We start from the raw sequence: 17050 nt of genomic DNA, 5'->3' as shown, positions 1-17050 counted from the left end.
AAAAAAAAAAAAAAAGAATGAACTATAGGTCCTATCTCACAGGAGTGGGATAACTATCACTCATTTGGGAATGGTGATCAGAATTTGGGACAAATGAAATCAAACTGTAATGTATTGTTCTCTTCTGGACAGTAATGGTGAAAATTCTCTAAGTTGTGATTAAGAATTCTGTTTGGTGAAAAATCAAATAGAGAAAAAAAACTACCTATTTCTTCCAAAGAAGTGTGCTACTATTTTACTATAACTTCATACAATGTAATAAACATTATTTTGAAATAAAATTAAGTTAGCTTACACACTATATTACAATAAATATGGTCCATTTACTCATACAATATCCCATTTGTACATCTAAATGTTAATATTTATATCTTAGAGAGATTCAAGATTAGAATAAGAAGTTACTTGGAATTTGTGAGTCATTCATTCCTGACTTCAGATTTTTTTAACTTACAAATTTTCACTTTTTCAATGATGTGAAAAGCAGTATGAATTCAACAGGAATGATACCCAGCATTTTTTAACAACTATTCATTTAGTGTGTGTGTGTGTGTGTGTGTGTGTGTGTGTTTGTGTATGTCTGTATTTGTGTCTATGTATTCTGGGGGGGCTGTTAACCCAGCTTCTTGCACATGATAAGCCCATTTTGCCACTGAGATATATATTTTAACATCCACTATGTACCATTTCACTTGTGATCACACTTCCAGAAACTAATTGATTGTGTTGAATTATTAGTATAGATTGTTTTTGTGATGCCTGTCATATTATTCATAAATGTTCTTACTTTGTCAATTTAGGACAAATGGCATGAAATCTTAGTCATACTTTATTTTAGTGATGGGATGATGACAGTAAATATATCTCATTTTGTAATATTTTTTATTTAGAGTTTTCAATAACTCATCTAGAGTAGATACAAGTATGATATTGGGCATGTTAAATTCAAGGAAGATATATTTTAAAAAATATATACTGATCTTTAAAGTCTAGCTTAGGCTTAGCCATATGAAATCAGCAAGTTCAATTAAACTGATAATCTTTCTATCATTTTCCTCTAACGAATTTAATTGCTCACATCACTAGTGTAGTTTTCATACAATCACATTTAGGACTGATGAATACCTTCTGCAGTATTTTCAGTGGGAGAGACAGAATTTATTTTCAATTTTGATCATTTCCATCATATTTTCCAGCCTCCGCAATTTATTACTTGACTTTCTAGAACCCACTGTTCTTTTCTCATATCTCATAATGACATTTGAGTTAAGTTAAGACAACAAGATCAGGATTTGATTTCTAGTCATGAAAACTGATAAAGAATTATATGAGTTAATCTTGATATGACTGAGAAGAAAAGGCATATGTTCATTTATATGTGCCAAAACTGATATAAATATCTTAGGAAAACAAAGATGAATAGGAACTGGTGTTTGTCTTTAAGGACCCACTTTCTAATGAGAGAAGTAAATGTAGTGGACACTGCTTCAGTGGGCAAAGAGGAGGAGTTAAGAACCTCATATTATACCAGGGGAAGACAAACAGTGCATGATAACAGAGGCAAAATATTTTAAAAGATTCATGAAATTTATAAACTCCAAGAGATAAACAGTTTGATCATACCAAGTTTCTATTCTGTGTTAAGATATAAATACTTTATCCTTCAGGGTATGACAATGATGTTTAATGTGGGCTTTGAGATCAATAAACCTGAGGTCAGAGAGCTGGAGTTGTAGTAAAAGATTACTACTAGAATTCTTTCTCTCTCTCTCTCTCTCTCTCTCTCTCTCTCTCTCTCTCTCTCTCTCTCTCTCTCTCTCTCCTTCTCCCTTTCCCTCTCCCTCTCCCTCTCCTTCTCCCTCTCTCTCTCTCATGTATGCTCTCTCTTCTCATGTGTTTGTGTGTGTGTGTCTGTCTGTCTGTCTCTCTTCCTTTATTGTCTGTCTGTCTCTTCTCCTACTCTTTGTTTCTCTCTTCTCTTCCCTCTATCTCTTCTCAACTCCATCCTAGGCTCCCTCCCTTTCCCAGCCTCTACTGTTTTCTGGTGACTATAAACTTGGTGAAATCTTTCCTTGTTAAGACACATATCCTGGGATCTGGATGATCTTCTAGACAGGAATTTTATTTTTAAAGGACAAGGCTATCAAATGATTCTTGGTAATAAAACTGGGCTCCAAATTACAATGTGGTACTAAAAGTGGAAAAGACCACAGACTACAAAATAGTCAAGGAGTAAGACATCAAAGTTCTCAGGTAGGTACATTTATAAGGAGCCACAATATTTTCACTTCTGCATAGGTTAATTCTGAAGTATTCAGGAAACTCCATAAAAAGTACAAACAATAACATTTAGGGCATTTTAGGTTCCTAGGAAGTGATAAAGTATGTGGTACTGTTATGCTGAATGACCTTGCCAGTGCTTGACTTCATGAGGGATAGCATCTAAGCTTTAGAAGAGCAACAGCAGCAAAGACTGGCTTATTGTTGGCAGAGGGAGTATTCAAAGTCTGTCATGACATCTTTCTAAAGTTATAATTTCCCATGATAAGAACTGTCATACACTCAGGTAGTGTCTTATTAGAGAGTATGAGTAAAAACCTGTCAGCTCTAAATCTGCAGCGACTCAGTTACACCATGTGGTTTCACTCTACAGTCTGCCACTCCTAACTCCACCCAGATAGTTCTTCCTTTATAATTTCATTTAGACATTGAGCTCAAATGGATCCTACCTTTTCAATGGTTTATCCTTGCCAATCCACTTGCTGGGTAAATGACAAAAATGAGTAATTTTCAAAAGCCAAGTTTACTTGATTTAGGTTTCCTGAAGCCCATTGTTCTGTATATTTCATGGTAATCAAGCATTTTGATTGTTCTCGAGTGAACAGAATCAGACTTTGTATCCAGAATATTTACCCTGACATATCTTGGCTTCCATAACCTAGCTCCCAAATATCTTCTCTTATTCTGTTCCTGACTTTGGAAATTCTCCCCTAAAATCAAATGGATCCTGCTTTTCTTACCTATATCAGACAAGTTTTTTCCTACCTCTGCCCTAGCTACACTCAAGCAAAGATAGCCTACAGTTTCTTTATGATACATATGATTTATTATACTTGTACCAAGGTCTAGCTGTAGACTGACAACGTTCACAGAGATTTTATGGATGTTCCAGCCCACTATCACACCTTCTCAGAATCTGTGTAGCTATGGTTTTCTATACTGATTCACAGATCTACTGATTCTTCTTATGTTTCACATACATCTAAATTGCTGTTGGCATCATACAGGCCTTAAGAACAAAGTTATCATTTAAGATAAAAATTGTTTTGAGTCTATCTGGAAGAAAAACAGGAAGCTGAAGTGTTTATGGCCTGGAATCCATGAAATTATACTCAGAAAAATATTTTGATGGTTCTCATGAGGCAGCTGATACAAGGGTCTTTGGTTTTGGAATTAGCCTGGACTATACATGTAAAATGCAATCTGAATCTTGAACATTATTATTAAGCTTGTGAAAGGCATGAAGTTGAGGTTGCTGCAGACAAGTTCAATGTCAGCCTAGGTTGTGTAGTGAATTCAAAGATATACAGATTACTTAAAATAATTCTTTACTGTCTTGAATTCTATTGAATATAAAAGATAATTATATATTTATTGATAGCTTTCATATCTCTATAAAGGATATGTTGCTGTAGATTGCAGTTGGTATTGATTTAGACAGAGAAAATACAAAGCAAAACATGTTAGTTTATCTACAGATAGGAGGTAAAGGCAAGAGGCTGTAGAGGTTGAAGAGAGGAAAGGAGAGAAGAAAAGTAAGAAGGGAAGATGAGATGCAACTAAGAAACAGCAGCCGAAAAGAAAGTGTTTTTTGCCAGCTCACAACACAAACACAGGTGACTGTTGACAGTACCTTCAGCAAACATTTGTTGAGAATCACAGTTTATTGCTCTCATTGTAGCAATGGGCTGATACACAACAGAAGCATTGAAATCTGTCCTCCTTCAAATTCAAAAGTCAAGCACCATAAATACACATACACATGCACACACAAAGATGCAAATATACCCACGAGCAATGAACAGCAAGTTACATAGCATCATATCAATGTATCACACAATTAAGTGAACTATAAACATACATATTGGTAAAAGGATTGGCTTGTTAGTTTAAAAACTGAAAACCAAAGTGATATGAAATGTCATATGCTTTTTGTAAAGAACAGACCTTGGGAGAAAAATCTTGACATGTTAACTATATGTGCCTGGGAAATGTATTATTCTATTTTGCAGTTTCTTCATTTCAAATATGGCAATAACTATGCTTTCATTGCAGGGAAAATATAGATTTACACAGAACTAATATTTAATTTTTGGTGTTTATCATTATCAAGTTAGAGTTCATGGAAAGTGACATGACTGATTCAGTCTGGCTATTGTCCCTTCCACATTTCTGCAGAAAAGACTTTGTAAAAATATTCAGCAGTCATATGACAATTTCTTGTTAAACCTCAGTGAATAAATCCTTTCTAATGAAATGTTCAATTTTCTCACTCAGTGATTTTCTACCTCTCAGTCCAAAACCTCTTGCACATATTTTATTAGACTGTTAGCCCTTGGCATGGCTGCTTGGATTTTAATCCATTCAACATCATGCTTTTTTAGCAACCATGACCAATTTCTCATCAATATCAACTCCTTCTACCTACATGAGGGTAATAGTAAGCTTCTAAGGGAAGATGAGCGGCTAGCCAGTCTTGCTTTGTCATGGACACACTTTGTCCTATTCTAGAAGGTCCATTGATTCAGCTCTGCTTATTTCTCTCTACATTTATCAATACCATTGTTTCACCTACAGTTTCTTCCATCATGTCCTTAGTAAGGAGATGTGACTTCCATTAAGAAGAGTGAAGCTGCATACTACCAAGACTCCACAGTACTCTGTCCAGCTACTCGGGTAATTATCTTTGATGTATCTGCATTGATGTATCTGTATTCTCCTATTACAGTCTTTATTGACATGTGAAATTAATCATGATACCCATTTATAAAGTATTATTGGACCATAATAAATGAAGTTTTAATTCAAACTTTTCATTTCAAATGTAATAATATTCCTCCTCTATATGGAATAAAAATGGTTAGAGGCATAGTTATAGATCTGGCTTGATTGATTTCAAACTCAAGTATTTCTGAATTAGAGAACTGTGTGAACAGACAAGTAAACTGTTGCAGCTGAAAAATTGTATTAACATTTAGTTTAGAGAGTTCCAGGGGTTTTTTTTTTTTTGGATTGAATCTAAACACTATAATTTATTAAGAAAAAATTATAATCTTTGATTATAAATAAAATGTTGATATAATCCACCAGAAATATTATTATAATATGAATGATAATATGAAGTTAAACAGAACACTCCTAAAGGCTATAACCATAACCATGATTTATAAAGCTGCTGCCATCTTCAATAGGAAGTTTCTAGAACTCAACAAAAATTCCTTCAGAGTCCAGATATTAAAAGTAAATGATAATGATGACAAAAGAAAGCAAAACAAAACAGCAAAACAACAAAATAAAACTAACACTGAGCATTTACAACACTAAGTACATTTCCTGACCATTTCATTTACTTCCAGGGAAGAGGTAAACTATTCTGCTGATCCACAAAGAGAGCTATGCAGTCTATTGCCAAAAACACAGGTTTTAGACACTCCTTTAGTCATAGACACATCTAATGTACATCTAATGGCTCTAGAATTAGGTCTTAAGGAAGAGCGTTAATGTTGTCAGCCTTAACCTATATTTCAATGAATAATATCAATATTTCCCTGACTGTATAGTTAGAGCAAGGATACTAAGTTTTACACAGACTGTCAAAGAATGCACCTAAAAATAAGTATACAAATACCCAGATTCTGGCATACTTGAGAAATGACTTGCAGCTATAGTAATTTCCAATTAAATAACTGGAGTGAAAATGATGTTGCAACGTATGAAGTTCCTCTGCTGGAGGTGGTTGTGTGCCCTGGCTCACTGAGGGATTGTGTAAAGAAAGCATAGACTGTTAGTGACCATTTTTGCTGAACATTTTCATAATTTTTCTTTCCCTACATCTTCATGTCTTCCCTATTATTTTCATCAAATGCTCATTGTGGTAGGAAAGATGTGATGCTTTTAGCAGAATTTCTTAATTAAGTTTAAGTAAGCAGTACATGCTAAGTAGGGTAGTTTTGCTTTCTGGACATAAAAATGTGCCTGCCATGCATGCTGGGCTCCTGAGGAATGAAACACAGTGATTGATGTCATGATAAAACGAGGAAGGGAAGGATAAAGCCTGAGAGGTAAAAGTCTCATGGGAAGAGTAAAGTGGGTAGCAGCTGCCCCCATCTTAATTGAAGCATAAATTTCAAGCAGAGGATCTGAGGTTAAATTCCAAGCACACACACACTCAGAGTTTGTGTGCCTCTGTGTATCAGTGCCTGTGTGTTGAAAACAAGACAGTCAAAAGCTTACCTTTTGTGTGAAGGATTTTAAAGTTATTCCTAAGCATGTTAGAAGGTAGAAGCACAGGAGTCTATTTTCACAGAAACACAATTGTTTAGCTATAGCTATCGTTTGACAGCATGCAAGAGCTTTTGGTAGACAAAGAATATTGCTGGCCGTGCTGATTCAGTCAGCTAATATATACACATTTTCTGCAGGGAGGTATCTGAGCAGTCCTTGTATATTTTACCTCTCTACACACCCTCTCATGCCTCCACTCTACCCTCTGCCAGGATACAGATGAAACTGTAAGGTGGTTTATACTAATATCATTAATTTCTATTTTAATATATCTGTACACACAAGGTCCTTCAACTCAGCCACTACCTATATGTCAAGTCTTCCATCTCATCCTATGTCCTACTACATGATGTTCGATATTTTTTTTTGACATGATGTTCATTTTAGCACCATGTTGAGGCTATCAGATTTTATAATGAGATATGCTCTCATATCTGTTTGTCATATCCTAAAATTCTTTCTCTTTAGTTGGGTGGATAACATGTCTCTCTCATCTTAAAATCTTTTTAACAAACTCTGTGCTTAACAATCCATCTCATGGTAAAAGTAAAAATTTGATGAATGAGTTTAACGTATTTTGTCACATTTCAAATGTCAAAAGTGAGCTTTTCACATTTCATGGTATATTTTCGTGTGTTTGTCCAGTTTTGTAGAATTAAACTACTTATTTGATAGAAAGGAAGAGAAAGGTATTATTTTGTTTCTGTGTCCATATTGTTGTACATTGGTTATAAATTCCAGCAATGTTCACAGGGCAAATGAATGGCATCAGAAAGCACTTAAGTTCATATGATAATTGTTGTGATAGAGGATCTGCTTTATGAAACATTCAAGATTTTATATCAGAAGTCCTCAGAATGAGAAGAAATATACTGGCAAGACCTCGCTTCCTTCTCTGCAGGTTGTGAGCATAGAGGCACTGCATATAGAGGGAACCCAAATGTTTTTCATGAACTGCCTTGGAGACTACACATCTTGTTACATGGAGTAAACTATTATTAGAAGTGCTTTGGAAAACAATCTCACCTTTCATATCCTGTCTTTATAGCTTAATATTGCTTCTATGTTCTATACTATACTATAGCTCAGAATACTATAATTCTAAACCTTTCCTTCAAGAGCACTTTAGGAAAGAATAAAATGTTTCTAAGCTAAAAAATCAAGCAAAATTTCATGGATATTTTAAATAAACTTTTGAGAAATAGCACTTGGAAAGCATGACATTTTTGTTTCTTGATAGTAGGCTATATCATGATTAAATCAGGCAACTGACACCCAGATAACAGAAAATAAAACAGTTAGAAAATTAATATGATTTATAAAGCAACAATGTATATATTTCTGTTCATTAAAAAATCTTTAATTTCAACCAAAGATGTATTCTAGAGGGTACCTACAAACTATGTTTTCACACACTACTGAAGAAGGTGCTATCTCTGCTGTAACTAACAAAATTTACTTCAAAGGACCTTGAAGGGAAGCTGCTTCTTATTGCTCACTGCACCTTTCTCCCAAACCAATGACTGAAGCAATTCAGAAACAAAATATCCTACAGAATGAAAGTGCAGTTCACAAATAACAGGGATCTCTACCTTTGTGGCAAGATAATGGCTAATTGGATTGTCACATGAGTGTTTTTCTTGAAAACAGGCCATTTTATTTTCCTTTACAATACTCTCTTTTACAAAAATGAAGTTTTGATATGAAACCAGATTTGTTGAAAATACTAAAATGCACACAATTATGATAAATATTCCTCTGTATTCATCAAAAGCAATCTTAAAGACTTGAGAATCCTGAGAACCTCAGACACAAGTATAAGTCCCAACCAATTTAGCAGTGTTTTGGAATGTAGCAGGAAAACATGATAGGGATTGAATAAGAGTGTGTTATATGGTTGGATTGATCTTTGTTCCAGTAATGAATCTAGTATTTAAGTTTATTATAGATCCATAAAACTTCCAAATGTGGATGACACCATGGCATTGAAAAGGAAACAAGCTATCCATCAGTACAGTCTGTCAAATCTGGAAATCCGAGGTCTGGGCAGCAACTTGGCGAGGTAGCACTGACGGTAACACATTCCAATTTCTGCCACATGTTTATAACTTCCAACACAGATTTGAATCTATAAAAGATTCCCTTTTACATTCATGGTCTGTAGCATCATGTTGATAAGTGGTTAGGAAAGTATTCTTGTTAGGCTTGTTATAATTTGTTGATTGCTAACACCTTGGATGTCCTAATTAACATCCAAATGATTATATAGACTACGTTATTATGTAACATATAATGTGCAAGATTTTACAAAGTATAATTTCCATTCACATATGTTAGTTTCTAATGGACTCTGTATGTGTGGGCAGGTGTGTGTGTTTATATATATCATATATAACACATGCTATATTGGATGAGTGGCATTCCTTTCTCTCAGAAAGTTAAAAGGGGATATATACAAAAATTTTGAAGAACTCAAATGGTTGTATGCCACATTTACCTCACCCACTTGTTTTCAACACTAAAAACTTGTACTCATGATTTTTATGTTTATAGTTCAGTCTAAAGAAAACTTAACTTTCAAATGCATTAAAGAAAAGTGCTGACTCTCTGAAAGGCATAGAACAAAACTTCTGGTGGCTTGCTAGGTTAACTGTTGATCAATTAAAATGTGTTTCAGAGTTGAAGAGAGTCAATGAGAAATATAAGATCTGATCTTGGGTAATAAGTAGAAATTTTTCAGAGTGAAACAAAAAATTAGGTAAGATTTGAATGAGTTTCTTATTATCTACTCTTTAAGCAATACCAGTCTGACCATGCAACATCATTTTAGATACTATATGAATAGAATTCAGAACAATAAATGCTGTCAATAAAAGAAAAGCAAGAATAATGGTATAATTTTCTGAACTGAAGCAAGCATAAAGAATGTTTATAAGATCACATACTATGGACTCATATTTACATTTCTATGTTATATATTATATAAATATATCAACATTTTCCCTACTACACTTTTAAAAGTACAATTGCTGATGTCATTAGAGTTCATAACTCCTTATAGAGGAGAACTCTATCAGCTGCAAGTTTTGGCTATTACATTTAATTAAAATCTAGAGTATCATCAAGCCTGCTTAATGTATACCTTAAAATATCCTCTCTCTTCCCTTGAGAGAAAAAAATAAAGACTTAATTATTACTCTATACATTGTGAATCAAAGAAGTCTCATTCTTCAACAACCTCTTCAGTGCACTTAGAAAATCAACCACAAAGCTATACATTATTCAGTATGTCCTGGAAGCATACTAAAGCCTTTGGTATGAGTGATGAATGAGCAGATGTCTCCCTCGCACCTTACCTGGTTTGCTCCTTTTTAAAAATCCAACCCCTGCCGCCGTCTATCAGACAAAGATCATGGCCACTGGATGAAATCCGAACTGAGTGCTTGATCATGGTAACTCCACCACGTCACAGGCAGCAGCATCTCTCAAAGTCCCACCAGCCAACTGCTTGAAACATGCCTGCAACAAACAATAACTTTCTTCATTATGATTGAAAAACAGTGAGTCACGTCCTAGGACTAGGAGGCCTTCATTTCTCAGTCAGTACAGGAATCTTAATGCAATATGTAAGGGACTCCAACGCCACTCAGGATGCTAAGACACACAAAGCTGGAAGGTTGAACTGCGTGCTTTTCAGAAAGCATTCCCACGGTGCATATCTTCCTCTCCATGCTTTCATTGACCTATTCATGCTACAAGTATCAGCAAATATAATTACTATTAAAACTCATTCATATTATTAAATATACCTCAATCTTCATGGAACTGACCACCTCCAGTACTCAGAGTATTTTTCTGACTCTACACATACTTTTAAGGTCAAAGAGATGCCACTGAGAAAACTTCAAGAGCAAGAACAGATGTCCCATGATGGTATGGACCAATCAATATATTTTGTGAGCTCTGACACCCCACACAAAGCCACCATTTTTACTATAAAAATTAGGTCACCTCTTTAACAAAATGCATGAGAAACACCCTTGAGCCCAAAGTACTATTATAAATTCAGCAGTCCCTGTTACCCATGGCAAGGTACAGATTGCAAAATTATAAAGAGAAGGAAAGGGGTAGCCAAAGTCTAAGAAGCTAATCAGATCACTGTGTGGGAGCAATCTCACATTTAATGGTCTGATTGCTAAAGTCCATTTAAATACATACATTGTTTAAACTCACAAACATTTCTCACATCCATTGATGGGGAAAATGCATTAGCACAGTCATTACTTTTTCCTGTGCTGATGCCTGCCACACAAACAACTGAGTTCCTTAGGAAAGCAGAATGGTACTGAGAGACAAGGCTATTTGGTGGTCTTCCCAAAGTAACTTTAAGAACAGATACTCTTTAAAATCTAGAACAACTCTTCCTATCTATCTATCTATCTATCTATCTATCTATCTATCTATCTATCTATCTACATGCACACATGTATCTACATATATAATATATATAAATAATAATTCATTATATATACATTCATATATATATATAATTTTAATATATAATATTCTTGCTAAGTCCATGGGGAGACTCTTTGAATGATTATGTTCTTCAGGCTCATGGACACAGGTGTAAAATCTGAATTTAACAAGCCACAATACGATAGATAGATCCCTATGCAACTTCAGTTAGAGTTTCAACTATTCCCAGAAGGCTACATGGAGACTTTATCAGAAGTCTCATCAGGCAGAGAGCCTACTGTTATATTTCAGCAAGGATGATAAGAAAACAAAGGCCCAAACCTCATTAAAATACAATATTTCAAAATACCATTTTTGAAAAATAGAGTTGTGTTTATGGATTATAATGTACATGTTATAATTTAAACAGGTGCTTTACCTTGACTCTCTCTCTCTTTCTCCCTCCCTCTCTCTCTCTCTCTCTCTCTCTCTCCCCTTGTCTGACACACACACACACTCACAAACACACACACACACACACACACACAGCTTTGAATTTCCAGCCTGTCAATCCAAGTTCCAGAACTTATTAACCTCAGTTAGATTATAGGTACAAATTACTTTTATTCATGCCAAATATTTCTATGTACCTGTTTTCAGAATGCTTAAATCATGATCAAATCAATTATATTATAAAAGAAACCAATATTTGTTTTTTTTCCCTTGATGCAGGATATTGAAGAAGCCATATATTGGAGGACAGATAACAGGAAACCATTTATAAGCATAATTGTCAAGCCTCAAAAAAGGATTAGAAATGAGAAATTTCTGAGAACTACCTGCCTTGGAAGTAGCCATCTGTGACTTAGTACCAAGTCTTACATGTTGGCACTGTGATTTGTTATAAAATTTTGTTATAAAACATTAACAATTTGCTTGTAAAGCTAATTTATTTCATTCATTAAACAGAACACATATTGATCAATTCTTCATAGGGAATGTTCTTTGTAGTTCCTTCAGCAACTATTTGTTTATTATATTTTTAATTGAAAATAGTTTGTTATGAAGTATATTCTGATCACAGATTTCCTTCTGGTAACTCCTCCAACAGCTTCACCACCTCCCCACCCACCCAAGTTGACACTCTTTTTTTCTTTCTCTTAAAAAAATAACAGGCATATAAAAATAAAATAAAAACAAACAAACCAGAATAGAACAAAACAAACAGAAAAAAAAAAAGACAAAGAAAAGGCAAAAAAAAAAAAATGCAGAGACACACATTTGCACACACAGGAATCCCATAAAAACACAAAACTGAAAACCATAATAGATAAGCAACAGACCTGTGAAGTTAAAAAAAAATGCACAGACAAAGCACTATGAAACAAAATGCCCCCCCCAAATAGCACTGAGTTAGTTTTGTGCTGGCCATCTGCTGTTGGGCATTGGACCTGTCCTTTAGTGTGGTTTCTATACCCAATGAGACTCCATTGGAGAAAGCTAGTTTTCTCTTTGTAGGTCGTGATTAATTGGAGATAGTTTGAATTTGAAATGGGAGCTTGTTTCCACCACTCTTCTCAGTGCTGGGACCCCCAACTGGCTCCAAACATGGCAGACCCTGTGCAGGCTGCCATGGTCTCCGTGAACTTGTATGTGTGTCAGTCATGCTGCCTTCCTCCAGGCTCTCCATTCAATTCTCTTCTTTTATTTTCCCTAGTCCCATCACCTAGGCCATCCACAGAATCTATTTTATTTTCCCTTCCTTGCAGTTAATACCTTACTCTATACCTAATCTCTGTGTATGGTTTGCAGCCTGCTTATCAAAATCATAAACGCTAACATCCACATAGAAGCAAGCAGATACTTATTTTTATCTTCGGAGAGTCTCTTTATAGAGATCTGGACCCTTTAAAATTGGGATATTTGTTTTTTGATGTGCAGCCATTTTTACTTCTTTTTATACTTTCATTATTAGTGTTCTATTGGTTGTGTGCTTGGTGAAAAATCACTTGCCATTCTGTGGGCTGCTTATACATGCATATATATACATATATGTATATATATATATACATATATATATATGTATATATTCTCATTTTTTGGAATGCTTCTTTATGTGTGTGTGTGTGTGTATGTGTTGCCATACAGAATCTTTTAACTTTCACAAAGCTCCCAATTGTAAGTTGTTCTTAGTGCCTGTGCTATCAGTGTCCTGAAAAGTCTTTTCCCTTGACAATGAATTCAAAATTATTCCCCACTTTCTCTCCTGTCTGACTGTGTATCTGCCCTTATGTTGAGGTTTTGGTCCCTTTGGACTTGAGTTTTGTGTACACTGTTAAGTATGGATCTACTTGCAGCCTTCTACATGTAGCCACCCAGCTTGACCAGCACCAATTCTTGAAGATACTCCATTTTACTCCAGTGTGTGTTTCTGACTTTATAAAATGTCAGGTGTCTGAAGATGTGTGGGCTTATATCTATGTCTTCAATTTGATTCAGTTTATCAATGTATCTGTTTTTATGCCAATGCCTTGCTATTTTTTAATATTCTAGCTTTGCAGTACAATTGAGATTGGAGTTGGTGATACTTCCATAGTTCTTTTAATTCAGTGTTGCTTTAGCTGTGTTGGGTTTTAATTTGAAGATGAAAATTGTTTTTGTAAGATCTGTGAAGAATTGTGTTGGAATTTGGATGGGGATTGCATGGAATTTATAGTTACTTTGGTAGAATGGCCTTCTTCACTGTAGTAACCCCCACCAACCATGCACATAAGAGATCTTTTCATCTTTGGATAAGTTCTTCAATTTTTTACTTCAATATTACACTGGTTATAATTATCGTAAGGTATTTTCTGAGGGTATTATAGAAAATATTGTTTCCATGATTTCTTTCTCAGTTGGCTTGTTATATGTGTATAAGATGTTTTATGGTTTGATTTTGTATTCTGCAAATTTGCCAAAACTGTTTATTGATTATATAAGTTTCCTGATGGAATTTTTAGGATTGTATACATCAATACTATCTGCAAATAAAGATACTTTGACTGTTTTTCTTTTCTTTTCTCATTGTTCTCCTTCAGGTATCTAATTTGTTCCAGCTATGACTTCAAGTACTACATGGAGAGAGAGGACATGCTTGTCTTCTTCATGATTTTAGTCGAAATACTTTGACTTTCTTTGGGTTGATGTTGACTGTGAGCTTGCTGTAAATCTCCTCTATTATCCCTAGTCACTCCCAGACTTTTATCATTACAGAGTTTTAGGTTTTGTCACAGGCTTTTTCTGCATTTTATGACATAATCATACAGTTTTTGTTTTTCAGGTTGTTTATATGGTGGATCATACTTATTGATTTACATGTCTACTCATCTGTGAGATGAAGCCTACTTGATCATGGTAGATGCTATTTTTACGTGTTCTTGTATTTGTCTATTTGGTGTTCTGTCAGATTCTTTTCCTCTGAGAGTCACTTCCTTCTTTAGGTTAGAGAATTTTTTTTTTATGACTTTGTTAGAAGTAATTTTTGTGCCTTTGTTTCTTCTTCCTCTATTCCTATTATTTGTAGATGTGGGCTTTTCATAGTGTCCCATATTTCTTAAATATATTTATGTGGTGGTTTTACTAGGGATGGCTCCCCTAGACTCATGTGTTTAAATGCTTGGGAGTGGCACAATTAGAAGGTGTAACATTGTTTGGAGTAGGTGTGGTCTTGTTGGAGAAAGTGTGTCACTGTGGAGGAAAGCTTTGAAAATAACCGTTCCACACTAAGTAATGTCATACAGTAAGTAAGTATTGCAGTAAGTACTGGTTGTATGCTGTATTGGCCAAGCATAAGATCACAGTAGGAAATGATTACTGCCCATAACTGACATGTGAGGTTGCCACAGAATATGATAGTTCTGCTATACTTAAATCTTCCTTCATTAACTCATTTAGCTGGTGGACTTGAAATTCACTGAAACATTTACCTAATTAGCTTTTGAATGTTAATGATAACATTAGCACTCTTGAACTTTAACAATGAATCTAATTATTGTATACAAGTAATCATGATAAAAATCCTATGTAGTCTATATTATAAAAAAATCTATGTAGTTTGTATTACATTCAGGCTAGGTAACTTTTCATATTTGTATTTGCAAAGTGAAGGAAGATAGAGCACTTTCTTGTTTAAATTGTTACACACACTTTCTGTATTACTCTGTTTGCTTTCACAAGGGCCACATAGAGATTTAGATGCATATATTCTGCTCTAAGATAAGATTATTGAGTGGTTACAATAGCTAATATTGTCAGCTTGACAGAGGCTACAATCACCTAAGAGATCAACCTCTGGCCTTATCTAAGAAAACTTGTAGATTGGGTTAAATAAAATGGGAGGACCCACACTAAAGTTTTCTACTATATATAGAGAATGAGAACACCATCACTCTGTGCTATCTAAAGGTAGAAGCATTATGATGAAATACCACTAGGTCTTGTGTCCAAGCTTTCTTAGCCTTGAAGAGTCTTGTCATCAAACTCTAAGTTAAAATAAATACTCTCTTTAATTTGCTTTAATCATCTATTTTTTCACAGCAGTGAGAAAGATATATTTATTTGTCACAATGGTCATGGAAAGCACAGTGACTATGACAATAGTTTAAAGCTACCTGTTAAATCAACATTCATTATTACAATATGATACAAATATTTTTCATATATTTATTTCCAACTATGTATGTTAGTTACTGAATGAGAATACAATGAAATACAAGATGACGATAATAATCATAAAAATCATTTTTAAGATTTTACAAATTAAGTCATTTTTATTCTATTCAATCTGTTTTCTAAGTGGTTTAACTTTCTCCTGTTTTTGAGATTTATAATTTTTTTATTCTCTGCTGTTTTTTGAGATTATTCATTTTAAAGAATCCATTTTAAATTTTATTACATTAGTGTGTTTGTATATGTTAATTTATGAGTGTGTGCTGATTTGGTTGTTGTGTTTGTTTGTTTATTTGCTTGTTTGTTTGTTTTGTCTATAAAGAAGGAATGCAGATGAAGAAAAGACCTTCTCGTGTTGAACTGTAGGAAAGTCTGTGGAATGTAGGTTAATGGTTGATGAATAAGGACCCAGTCTACTGTCGTCAGTGTCGCCTTCAGCATATGGTCATGAGATAGTTTAAGAACAAACAGAATAAAACAAAACAGCCTGAGCATGCCTTTAGGAACATTCTAATAAGGGACATTTCTCATTCTAAAGGTTTTGCTTTAGCTCCTGATTCCAGGTTGTTGCTGTCTTCTCTGAATGATATATTGTGATTATGATATGTATCTTGGGGTATGTGTTCTGTGCTGTGAAGAGGCACTGTGACCAAGGCAACTTTAAAGAAAACATTAAACTTGGAACTTGCTTGCAGAGGCATTATCATCTCACTAGAAGCAAAAAAGCATTACACTGATCATTAACTAGAACTTTACATCCTGATTCATAGGCACCAGGCAGCGATACTGGACCCTGGATGAGATTTTTTTTTCTTTTTTAGCACTAATTCACAATGAGAAGACCAGAGCTTAAAATATTATTTTAACTCACATGAATACAAAGTAGTGGAGGTTGAGACACCATACCAAGAAAAGATATTTTGTTTTTAATTCAGTCTGCCCCCAGTAACACACTTCCTTGAACAAAGCCACATCCCTTAATTCTTCCTGAAAAGTTCCACTACCTGGGGATCAAGTAGTCAAATATATGAGCCTGAGGGAGCCATTCTTGTTCAAGCCACCACAGTGTAAAAGCTAAGCAACCCCTTTTTTCCCATTTTAGTTTTTGTTAGAGTTCTATTACAGCAACAGTAAGAAAACTATTACAATGCTTTTATATGCTACACGTTAGGCAAATCTGTTGTTTTAGAACAACTTCAGAAGGTTTGTACCCTCCATCCATCCTGTCCATCCTTGAAATCAAGTACTGGTTGCTGGTTTTGTGGTGACAGACCATTCACCACTCAGCCTTATTGCTGTCTTGAAAAACACTTTTTTT

General features: G+C 34.6%; 1 protein-coding gene across 8 annotated transcripts in view; it reads right to left on the bottom strand.

Moving 5' to 3' along the window:
* Lingo2 (leucine rich repeat and Ig domain containing 2) overlaps window positions 1-17050 on the bottom strand; it is a 1215328-nt gene that overhangs the window by 303864 nt on the left and 894414 nt on the right. For 7 of the 8 annotated variants that reach the window (XR_004117723.1, XM_031366384.1, XM_031366385.1 and 4 more), the window contains one exon: window positions 9921-10083. The exons of the other annotated variant lie outside the window; for it this stretch is intronic. The gene's annotated coding sequence lies outside the window, so the exon portion shown is untranslated. The remainder of the gene's footprint in view (window positions 1-9920; window positions 10084-17050) is intronic. 8 annotated transcript variants of the gene reach the window in all.

This window comes from Mastomys coucha, unplaced genomic scaffold (genome assembly GCF_008632895.1).
Source record: "Mastomys coucha isolate ucsf_1 unplaced genomic scaffold, UCSF_Mcou_1 pScaffold14, whole genome shotgun sequence".
Taxonomy (NCBI): domain Eukaryota; kingdom Metazoa; phylum Chordata; class Mammalia; order Rodentia; family Muridae; genus Mastomys; species Mastomys coucha.
Note: the sequence above shows the minus strand (reverse complement) of the source record. Positions and strands in the feature narration are given on the sequence as shown.